Raw genomic sequence first — 11409 nt, 5'->3', positions numbered from 1 at the left:
CGTGAAGAACCACCACAAGGAACCATGGAAAGTTCAATCATGACAAACCACAAAGACAACAGTGAAGAAGAGGCACCAAAACTAGAGCTAAAAACCCTATCTCCAAGCTTGAAATATGCCTATCTAGGTGATAACAACACCTACCCAGTGATCATCAACTCAAGCTTGAGCAAGGAGTAAGAAGAGGAGCTCATCCAAGTGCTAAAACAACACAAGGATGCTATAGGCTGGACACTCACAGACCTAAAAGGGATCAGCCCTTCAATGTGTATACACAAGATCCTACTTGAGGAGGATGCCAAGCCCTCAAGGAAACAACAAAGAAGGTTAAATCCAACCATGAATGAGGTAGTCCAGAAGGAAGTGTTGAAGTCGTGGCAAGCTGGGGTGATCTACCCCATCTCAGACAGCCCTTGGGTGAGCTCGGTACAACTATTTCCAAAGAAAGGAGGAATCACTGTTGTACCAAATGAGAAGAATGAGCTGATACCAACAAGAACAGTGACCGGTTAGCGCATGTGCATCGACTACAGGAAGCTCAATGAAGCCACCAGGAAGGACCACTTACCCCTACCATTCATTGACCAAATTCTCGAGAGGCTAGCTGGACATGAATACTACTGCTTTCTTGACGGTTATTCGGGTTACAACCAAATAGTTGTAGACCCAAAGGACCAGGAGAAAACTTCATTTACTTGTCCATATGGTGTTTTTTCTTACAAGAGGATGCCCTTTGGATTGTGCAATGCACCTGCAACATTCCAAAGGTGCATGCTCTCCATATTTTCGGACATGATTGAGAGGTTCATCGAGGTGTGTATGGATGACTTCTCTGTATTTGGTAACACATATTCTGATTGCTTGCATCACTTAGCCCTGGTGCTAAAGAGATGCCAAGAGACCAACCTTGTTTTAAAATGGGAAAAATGTTATTTCATGGTTACAAAAGGAGTAGTCCTTGGTCATAAAATCTCAAAGAAGGGCATAGAAGTAGACAGGGCAAAGGTAGAGGTGATTGAAAAGTTACCTCCACCTTGCAATGTCAAAAGCAATCAGAAGCTTTTTGGGACACGTTGGTTTTTATAGGAGGTTTATTAGAGACTTCTCCAAGGTTGCCAAGCCATTGAGCAACCTACTTGTCTCTAATGTGCCTTTTGTTTTTGATAATGAATGCATGTTAGCCTTTGAGGAGCTTAAGAACAAACTTCCCTCTGCACCTATCATAGCACCACCATGTTGGGATCTACCCTTTGAGTTGATGTGTGATGCATCAGATTTTGCTGTGGGTGCTGTTTTCGGACAGAGGAAGGATAAATTGGTGCATGTCATTTATTATGCCAGCAAGGTCCTTAATGAAAATCAAAGGAACTACACCACTACGGAGAAGGAATTACTTGCCATTGTCTTTGCTTTTGATAAATTTAGATCATATCTCATTGGTTCTAAAGTAATTGTATTCACTGATCATGCAGCACTCAAATACTTGCTTACAAAACAAGAATCCAAGCCAAGGCTAATAAGATGGATCCTGTTACTCCAAGAGTTTGACATCGAAATTAAGGATAGGAGTGGAGTAGAGACCAAAGTTGCTAACCACCTCTCAAGGATCTTACAAGAGGAAGAAGGAGCACACCATCTTGCAGTGAATGAAAGCTTCTCGGATGAGCAATTGATGATGATATAAGAGATCCCTTGGTTTGCTGACATAGCCAATTTCAAGGCCATTGGGGAACTACCAACCAACATCAACAAACATATGAAGAGAAAGCTCATCAAAGATGTCAAATACTATATCTGGGATGAGCCATACTTGTTCAAAAAGTGTGCTAATGGGATCTTAAGGAGGTGTATATCCTATGGAGAAGGACAAGAGGTGCTTTGGCAATGTCATGGATTTGCATATGGAGGCTACTTTAGTGGAGAAAGAACAGCAGCCAAGGTGCTCCAATGTGGATTCTACTGGCCAAGCATTTTCAAGGATGCAAAGGACTTGGTGTCAATGTGTGATGAATGCCAGAGGGCTGGCAATTTACCCAGGAATAATGAGATGCCACAGAGATTTATAATGGAGTTAGAACTATTCGATGTATGGGGGATTGACTTCATGGGGCCTTTCCCATCCTCCTACTCAAATAGTTATATACTTGTGACTGTAGATTATGTGTCAAAGTGGGTGGAGGCTGTTGCCACCACCACAAATGACAACAAGGTTGTAATGAGCTTCTTAAGAAAGAACATTTTCAGCAGGTTCGGAGTTCTCAGAGCACTCATTAGTGATGGAGGGACACATTTCTGCAATAAACAACTGGAAGCACTCCTTCTCAGATATGGAGTCAAACACAAGGTGGCAACCCCTTATCATCCGCAGACCAACGGGCAAGCAGAGATTTCCAATAGGGAGTTAAAAAGGATCCTCGAAAAAATAGTTGGAAGCTCAAGGAAGGACTGGTCTAAGAAGCTAGACGATGCTTTATGGGCCTACAGGACAGCCTTCAAGACCCCCATTGGGATGTCACCATACCAACTGGTATTTGGTAAGTCTTGCCACTTGCCAGTTGAACTGGAGCATAGAGCCTTCTGGGCTCTAAAACTACTGAATTTTGATGAGCAACCTGCTGGAGAAAAGAGGCTGAGGCAACTCAACGAGCTGGAAGAATTTAGGAGCCAAGCATATGAAAATGCAAAGATCTACAAAGAGAACATAAAAATATGGCATGATCAAAAGATAGCAAAGAGGGAGTTCATTGAAGGACAAAAGGTGTTATTGTACAATTCTAAACTTAGGTTCTTCCCTGGGAAGCTTAAGTCTAGATGGTCTGGACCCTTCCCCATCATCAAACTATACCCCTATGGTCAAGTGGAGCTTATGGAGGACAAAACACAGAGAACCTTCACTGCAAATGGCCATAGACTCAAGCATTACCTGGGGGACTTGACAAACCCCAATTTGACGGTTTATCTTGTATCAATTTCAGGGGATTTTGTAACCTTTTACCCACATTTATCCAATGAAATAGCATGGTTTTATAACTTCTCCCTTAATTGTGCTTAAGAGTGAAAACATGTTTTTTTAGGACTTAAAATAGCTAAATCTAATTCTCCTTGATTCCATTAGATGCCTTGATATGTTTGTTAAGTGATTTCAGATTTAGGAGGCAAAGATTGGATCAAGGGAATGAAGAAAAAGCATGTAAAGTTGGAGAACTCATGAAGAAATGAAAGAACCGGAAAGCTGTCAAGCCGACCTCTTCGCACTTAAACAAACATAACTTGAGCTACAGAGGTCCAAAGGATGCGGTTCCAGTTGGGTTGGAAAGCTAACATCCAGGGCTTCGAAACGATATAAGATTTGCCATAGTTGCTACAAGTATGGTGGCGCGCACGCGCATAGTACGCGCACGCGCCGTTGCTGCCACCTAGTCCACTTGAAGCAAAACGTGGCCAGCGATTTTAGAAGCCTTGTGGGCCCAATCATTAGGTTTAGTTCTTAGATCTAGGTTTTAATCTTTGCTTTCTTCTACTTCTACCTTTCAATTCCTTGTTGCTATATTCATCTTCTTCTATTCTTTTGTTATAATCCCCTTTATGTTGTTCTTACATTTTGTTGTAGATCTAGTATTGTTCTTTCTACATTCTTCCAATTCAATAAGAGGTAATTCATAATAAATGTGTCTTCTTTGCTCTTCCATTGTTGATCTCTTGTTTTTGTAGTTATAGATTCCTTTAATTCTTGCATTTAATAATGATTACTTCTATTGCACTCTATGTGTTTGTTGAAATGCCTCTTTTAGTTTTAGTGTAGATTTTGTTCCTCTTGGCCTAGGTAGAGTAATTAGTGACACTTGAGTTATCTAATTCCTTTGTTGATTGATAATTGGAGAGGTTGCTAATTGGTTTGGAGTGCACTAAAGCTAGTCTTTCCTTGGGAGTTGGCTAGGACTTGTGGCTCAAGTCAATTCATCCACTTGACTTTCCTTTATTTAGTAAGGGTTAACTAAGTGGTAGCAATGAACAATTCTCATCACAATTGAGAAGGATAACTAGGATAGGACTTCTAATTTTCATACCTTGCCAAGAGCCTTTTATAGTTGTTAGTTTATTTTCATTGCCATTTACTTTTAATGCTTCTTATCCAAAAACCCCAAAATAACTCACAACCAATAACAAGACACTTTATTGCAATTCCTAGGGAGAAAGACCCGAGGTTTGAATACTTCGGTTTATAAATTTAGGGGTTTGTTTTAGTGACGAACAACTTTTTGTATGAAAGGATTATTGCTTGGTTTAGAAACTATACTTCGACGAGATTTTATTTGAGAAATTCTAAACCGTCAAAAATCCAATCGTCAGGACTCACTGGATGAAAGAAGAGTGAGCTACCACCTCAACTGAAAAAGGAAGAATGTTAAGCTAGTGACGATAAAGAAGCACTGGTTGGGAGGAAACCCAACACTTTATATCCTTTTTATTTATTGCTTTATTAGAAGTAGATTGTAAATATTAGCTTAGGAAGTTAATTTCAGTTTTGATAGTTAAGATAGCTTTGTGAGTAAATTGTGTGCTATTTTCGGAAGTGCAGCTGAATGAAAGCATTTACTAATGATGATGAGTGATTGGGCTAAAAACTAGCTAAAAAGCTAAGTTTGGTGTGGCCATTCACCAACTTGATCTAGGCTTACAAGCATTTGGATAAATTAAATTTTTAAGGAGTAAGCCCAGAGATTAAGTTTGGTGTGGCCACTACCATACCAGAATCAATTAGCAAGCCCAATACCACTCAAATTGGAAGCATTTAATACATTGGTGGAGGCTTGAATGAGGATTTTAATGTGTTCAGGGGAGATTAGATGCAAAGAATGTGAAAGGATTGGAATTATTTCTTCCCCATGAACACATTAAAAACCCAATGATGAACCCAATTTATTGAGATGCAAATGAATTAAGTTTGGTGTCCCAAGGGACACCCATCAGTTGCAACTCTATTCACTAGCATTAAAAAGGAATGTGGAAGATCATTTTGTCATTACTAATGGGGTTTTCATTTTCTTTTTTTAGGAGATTGAATGGGGCCCACTTGATAGATAACAAAGAGGTCAAAGTGTACTTACACATTGGAACTCAACCTATTAAGAGGACACAATGGGATAAGGGTTGGTGCCTCTTCCCACACTAGGCGCCACTCCCCAAGTGGAAAACATTGAATTCCCTTCTTTTCCCACCATCAAACCACACCCTTCACTCCTATAAATCTCCTACCCTCCCTATTCCATCCACATAACAAACTCACAGAGACCTTTCTTTCTTCTCTCGTTCTTCTTTTTCTTTATCTTTCTACTTGATTGGGACAATCAAGTGCTAAGTTTGGTGTTGGGACAAAACCTCGTTTTGCTTGTGTTTCTTCGCAACACTCCATTAATATCTCAGAACCTTCAAATACTCTTTCTCTCTCCACCCAATGGCACCACCAAGATCCTCAACCTCAAAGAAAAGAAAGACCAAAGAACCAACTTCAGGTTCCTCAAGCTCAAACTTCAATGAGTACAAATTCCTCTCAGCATTCAACCAAAACCAATTCTATGGTTGGGTGAGTGAGAGGGAGATCATCCCAGAGGTCGGCTTTTAACTAGGAAGGAATGAGCACCTTGAGATCAACATTGAGATCAATAACAGGGGCTAGGCACTCTTCTGCAACCCACCAAAGAAAGTGGTGGAAGGAGTGGTAAGGGAGTTTTATGCCAATGCCGTGCCACAGCTAGGGCAAACTTATGGGTATATTAGCTATGTGAGGGGAAAGACTGATGAGCGGATAATTTATAAGCTTTTTGGCATTGTTTTTAGGTAGTTTTAAGTATGATCTAGCTACTTTTAGGGGTGTTTTTATTAGTTTTTATGAAAAATTCACATTTTTGGACTTTACTATGAGTTTGTGTGTTTTTATGTGATTTTAGGTATTTTCTGGCTGAAATTGAGGGACCTGAGCAAAAATCTGATTCAGGCTGAAAAAGGACTGCTGATGCTGTTGGATTCTGACCTCCCTGCACTCGAAATGGATTTTTTGGAGCTACAGAACTCCAAATGGCGCGCTCTTAATTGCGTTGGAAAGGAGACATCCAGGGCTTTCCAGCACTTGGACAACCCAGTGCACTTGCTGGTTAGTTGTGCGAAGTTGTGACAAAAAGTGTGATTCACGTTTGAGAGCTCAAACTCTTTGGCGCCATTGTTGATGATCACAATTTCGTGCACCAAGTTTTTGGCACCGTTGCCGGGGATTGTTTGAGTTTGGACAACTGACGGTTCATCTTGTTGCTCAGATTAGGTAATTTTCTTCTTATTTTGTTTTCCAAAAAGTTTTCAAAAAATTTTTTCTTTGTTTTCGTTTTTCAAAAAAATAATTTTCGAAAAAAATACAAAATAATTAAAAAATCATAAAATAAAAAATATTTTGTGTTTCTTGTTTGAGTCTAAAGTCAATTTTTAATTTTAGTGTCAATTGCATATTTTTATATATTTTTTTCTCAAAAATATTTTCGAAAAACTCATGCATGGTGTTCTTCATGATCTTCAAGTTGTTCTTAGTAAGTCTTCTTGTTTGATCTTTATATTTTCTTGTTTTGTGTCTTTTGTTGTTTTTCATATGCATTTTTGAATTCTTAGAGTCTAAACATTAAAAATTTCTAAGTTTGGCGTCTTGCATGTTTTTCTTGTCTTGAAAATTTTTCAAAAATAAGTCTTGATGTTCATCTTGATCTTCAAAGTGTTCTTGGTGTTCATCTTGACATTCATAGTGTTCTTGCATGCATCATTGGTTTTGATCCAAAGTTTTCATGTTTTGGGTCATGTTTATGTTTTTCTCTCTCCTCATAAAAAAATTTAAAAATAAAAAATATCTTTTCCTTATTTTACTCAAAAATTCGAAATCTTTGAGTTGACTTAGTCAAAAATTTTTTAAATACGATGTTTCTTGTTAGTCAAGTCAAGATTTCAATTTTAAAAATCTTATCTTTTCAAAACTTTTTCAAAGATCAAATCTTTTTCATTTTTCTTTTATATTTTCGAAAATATATTTTTTTAATTGATTTTCAAAATCTTTTTCTTATCTTTATTTCATGATTTTTCGAAAACTTTACTAACAATTAATGTAATTGATTCAAAAATTTGAAGTTTGTTACTTTCTTGTTAAGAAAGGTTCAATCTTTGAATTCTAGAATCATATCTTTTAGTTTCTTGTTAGTCAAGTAATCAATTTTAATTTTAAAAATCAAATATTTTTCAAAATATCTTTTCAATCATATCTTTTTTCAAATCATATCTTTTTCAAAATTGATTTCAAAAATCTTTTCTAACTTCCTATCTTTTCAAAAATTGGATTTCAAATCTTTTTCAACTAACCAATTGACTTTTTGTTTGTTTTATTATTTCTTATCTTTTTCAAAACCACCTAACTACTTTTCTCTCTCTAACTTTCGAAAATTCATCCATCTTTTTCAAAAATTTTTTTAATTAACTAATTGTTTCAAATTTTAATTTTAATTTTAATTTTATTTCTTCTCTTAATTTTCAAAAATCACTAACCTTTTTTTCAAAAATAATTTTCGAAATTCTCTCCCTTTCATCTCTTTCTATTTATTTAGTTAATTACTAACACTTATCTTCATCTAAAAATTCGAACTCTCTCTTCTTCATTCTTATTCTTCTTTTCTTCTTCTCGCATAAATGAATCTCTATATTGTGACATAGAGGATTCCTCTTCTTTTCTATTCTCTTCTTTTTCATATGAGCAGGAGCAAGGACAAGGACATTCTTGTTAAAGCAGATCCTGAACCTGAAAGAACTCTGAAGAAGAATCTAAGAGAAGCTAAAGCACAACAATCCAGAGAAAACTTTACAGAGAATCTCAAAAAAGAAGTAGACATGGCCGAACCCAACAACAATACAAGGAGGATGCTTGGTGATTATACTACACCTACTTCCAATTTTTATGGAAGAAGCATCTCAATCCCTGCCATTGGAGCAAACAATTTTGAGTTGAAGCTTCAACTAATTGTTCTAATGCAACAGAACTACAAGTTCTATGGACTTCCATCAGAAGATCCCTATCAGTTTTTAACTGAATTCTTGCAGATCTGTGATACTGTTAAGACTAATGGAGTAGATCCTGAAGTCTACAGGCTCATGCTTTTCCCCTTTGCTGTAAGAGACAAAGCTAGAACATGGTTGGACTGAGAACCTAAAGATAGCCTGGACTCTTGGGATAAGCTGGTCACGACCTTCTTGGCCAAGTTCTTTCCTCCTGAAAAGTTGAGCAAGCTTAGAGTGGATGTTCAGACCTTCAGGCAAAAAGATGGTGAATCCCTCTATGAAGCTTGGGAAAGATACAAGCAGTTGCCCAAAAAGTGTCCTTCTAGCATGCTTTCAGAGTGGACCATTTTAGATATATTCTATGGTGGTCTATCTGAGCTTTCTATGATGTCACTGGACCATTCTGCAGGTGGAACCATTCACCTAAAGAAAACGCCTGTAGAAGCTCAAAAACTCATTGACATGGTTGCACATAACCAATTCATGTACACCTCTGAGAGGAATCCTGTGAGTAATGAGACGCCTCAAAAAAGGGGAGTTCTTGAAATTGATACTCTGAATGCCATATTGGCTCAGAATAAAATGTTGACTCAGCAAGTTAACATGATTTCTCAGAGTCTGAATGGATGGCAAAATGCATCCAACTAAAGAGGCATCTTCTGAAGAAGAAGCTTATGATCATGAGAACCCTGCAATGGCAGAGGTGAATTTCATGGGTGAACCCTATGGAAATACTTATAATTCCTCATGGAAAAATCATCCAAATTTCTCATGGAAGGATCAACAAAAGCCTCAACAAGGCTTTAATAATGGTGGAAGAAACAGGCTTAGCAATAGCAAGCCTTTTCCATCATCTTCTTAGTAACAGACAGAGAATTCTGAGCAGAGCCCCTCTAGCTTAGAAATCATAGTCTCTGATCTATCTAAGGCCACTTTAAGTTTCATGAATGAAACAAGGTCCTCCATTAGAAACTTGTAGGCACAAGTGGGCCAGCTGAGTAAGAAAATTACTGAAACTCCTCCTAGTACTCTCCCAGGCAATAGGGAAGAGAATCCAAAAAGAGAGTGCAAGGCCATTGATATAATCAAAATGGCCAAATCTAAAGAGGAAGGGGAGGACGTAAATCCCAATGAAGAATACCTCATGGATCAGGTATAAATCTTATGCCACTTTCTGAAATAGAGAAGCTGGGGATCTTTGAGGTACAAGCTGCAAGAATCTCATTAGAGATGGCAAACAAGTCAATAAAACAAGCTTATGGATTGGTAGAGGACGTGTTGGTAAAGGTTAAAGGCCTTTACATCCCTGCTGATTTCATAATCTTAGACACTGGGAAGGATGAGAATCAATCCATCATTCCTGGAAGACCCTTCCTAGCCACAGCAGGAGCTGTGATTGATGTTGACAGAGTAGAGCTAGTCCTTCAATTGAATGGGGAATACCTTGTGTTTAAAGCTCAAGGATCTTCCTCTGCAACCATAGAAAAGAGGCACGATAAGCTTCTCTCAATACATAGTCAAACAAAGCCCCCACAATCAAACTCTAAGTTTGGTGTTGGGAGGCAACAACCAACCTCTAAGTTTGGTCTTGGACCCCCACATTCAAACTCTAAGTTTGGTATTGGGAGGTCCCAACAATGCTCTGAACATCTGTGAAGCTCCATGAGAGCTCACTGTCAAGCTATTGACATTAAAGAAGTACTTATTGGGAGGCAACCCAATTTTTATTTATCTATATTTCTGTTGTTCTTTTATATTTTATTAGGTTTATGATCATGTGGAGTCACAAAATAATTACAAAATTAAAAACAGAATCAAAAACAGCAGAAGAAAAAGCATACTCTGGAGGAAGAGCTTACTGGCGTTTAAACGCTAGTAAGGAGCATCTGGTTGGCGTTTAACGCCAGAACAGAGCATGAAGTTGGCGTTGAACGCCAGAAACAAGCAGCAGTCTGGCATTTAAACGCCAGGATTACACCCTGAGGAGAGCTGGCGTTAAACGCGAGAAACAAGCAGCAAAGTGGCATTTAACGCCAGAAACAAGCATAGAGCTGGCATTTAACGCCAAAAACAAGCATCAGTCTGGCGTTAAACGCCAAGATTGCATACAGAGGGCATTTTACACGCCTAAAGGGTGCAGGGATGAGAAATCCTTGACACCTCAGGATCTGTGAACCCCACAAGATCCCCACCTACCTTCTCCCTCTCTCTCACACCTTTTCATAACACTCTTCTCCAAACATCATTCAGCAATCACCTCAATCACTCTTCCCCATCACCTCTTCACCACTCACTTCCATCCACTCTTCCCCATAAACCCCACCTACCTTCAAATTCAAAATCTCTTTCCCATCCAAACCCACCCTAAATGACTGAACCCTAACCCCTCTCCCTCCACAATATAAACCCCCCATCCTTCTTCATTTTCACACAACACCACCCTCTCTTCTCCTCCTTGGCCGAAACCTACACCACTCTCCCTCTCCTCCATCTCTTCTTCTTCTTCATCTATTCTTTCTTCTTTTGCTCGAGGTCGAGCAACATTCTAAGTTTGATGTGGTAAAAGTATAGCTTTTTCATTTTTCCATAACCATTGATGGCACCTAAGGCCAGAGAAACCTCAAGAAAGAGGAAAGGAAAGGCAATTGCTTTCACCTCTGAGTCATGGGAGATGGAGAGATTCATCTCAAAAGCCCATCAAGACCACTTTTATGAAGTTGTGGCCAAGAAGAAGGTGATCCCTGAGGTCCCTTTCATGCTCAAGAAAAATAAGTATCCGAAGATCTGACATGAGATACGAAGAAGAGGTTGGGAAGTTCTCATCAACCCCATTAAACAAGTCGGAATCTTAATAGTTCAAGAGTTCTATGCAAATGCATGGATCACTAGGAACCATGATCAAAGCATGAACCCAAACCCAAAGAATTGGCTTACAATGGTTTAGGGGAAATGCTTAGATTTTAGTCCGGAGAATGTAAGGTTGACGTTCAACTTGCCTGTGATGCAAGAAGATGCACGCCCCTACACTAGAAGGGTTAACTTTGATCAAAGGTTGGACCAAGTCTTCATGGACATATGTGTGGAAGGAGCTCAATGGAAAAGAGACTCAAAAGGCAAGCCGGTTCAATTGAGAAGATTGGACCTTAAGCCTGTGGCTAGAGGATGGTTGGAGTTCATCCAACGCTGCATTATCCCCACAAGCAACCGATCCGAAGCAACTGTGGATTGGGCCATCATGATCCATAGCATCATGATTGGAGAGGTGGTAGAAGTTGATGAAGTCATCCCTCTAGAACTCTACAAAGTAGCCAAAAAGCCCTCCACCTTGGC

The 11409-nt window shown here is 38.8% G+C and overlaps 1 non-coding gene and 1 pseudogene across 1 annotated transcript; one reads left to right on the top strand and one right to left on the bottom strand.

Moving 5' to 3' along the window:
* Nucleotides 1-516: 516 nt before the first annotated feature.
* On the top strand, nucleotides 517-5538 carry LOC110278670 (uncharacterized; annotated as a pseudogene).
* A 2766-nt stretch (nucleotides 5539-8304) lies between these two features.
* LOC127746141 (small nucleolar RNA R71) lies at nucleotides 8305-8408 on the bottom strand. The gene has a single exon (XR_008007760.1). It is a non-coding gene; the product is annotated as a small nucleolar RNA R71 (small nucleolar RNA).
* Between the last annotated feature and the right edge of the window lie 3001 nt (nucleotides 8409-11409).

Source organism: Arachis duranensis, chromosome 3 (assembly GCF_000817695.3).
Source record: "Arachis duranensis cultivar V14167 chromosome 3, aradu.V14167.gnm2.J7QH, whole genome shotgun sequence".
NCBI classification, from domain to species: Eukaryota; Viridiplantae; Streptophyta; class Magnoliopsida; order Fabales; family Fabaceae; genus Arachis; species Arachis duranensis.
This window is presented reverse-complemented; position numbering and strand designations above follow the sequence as displayed.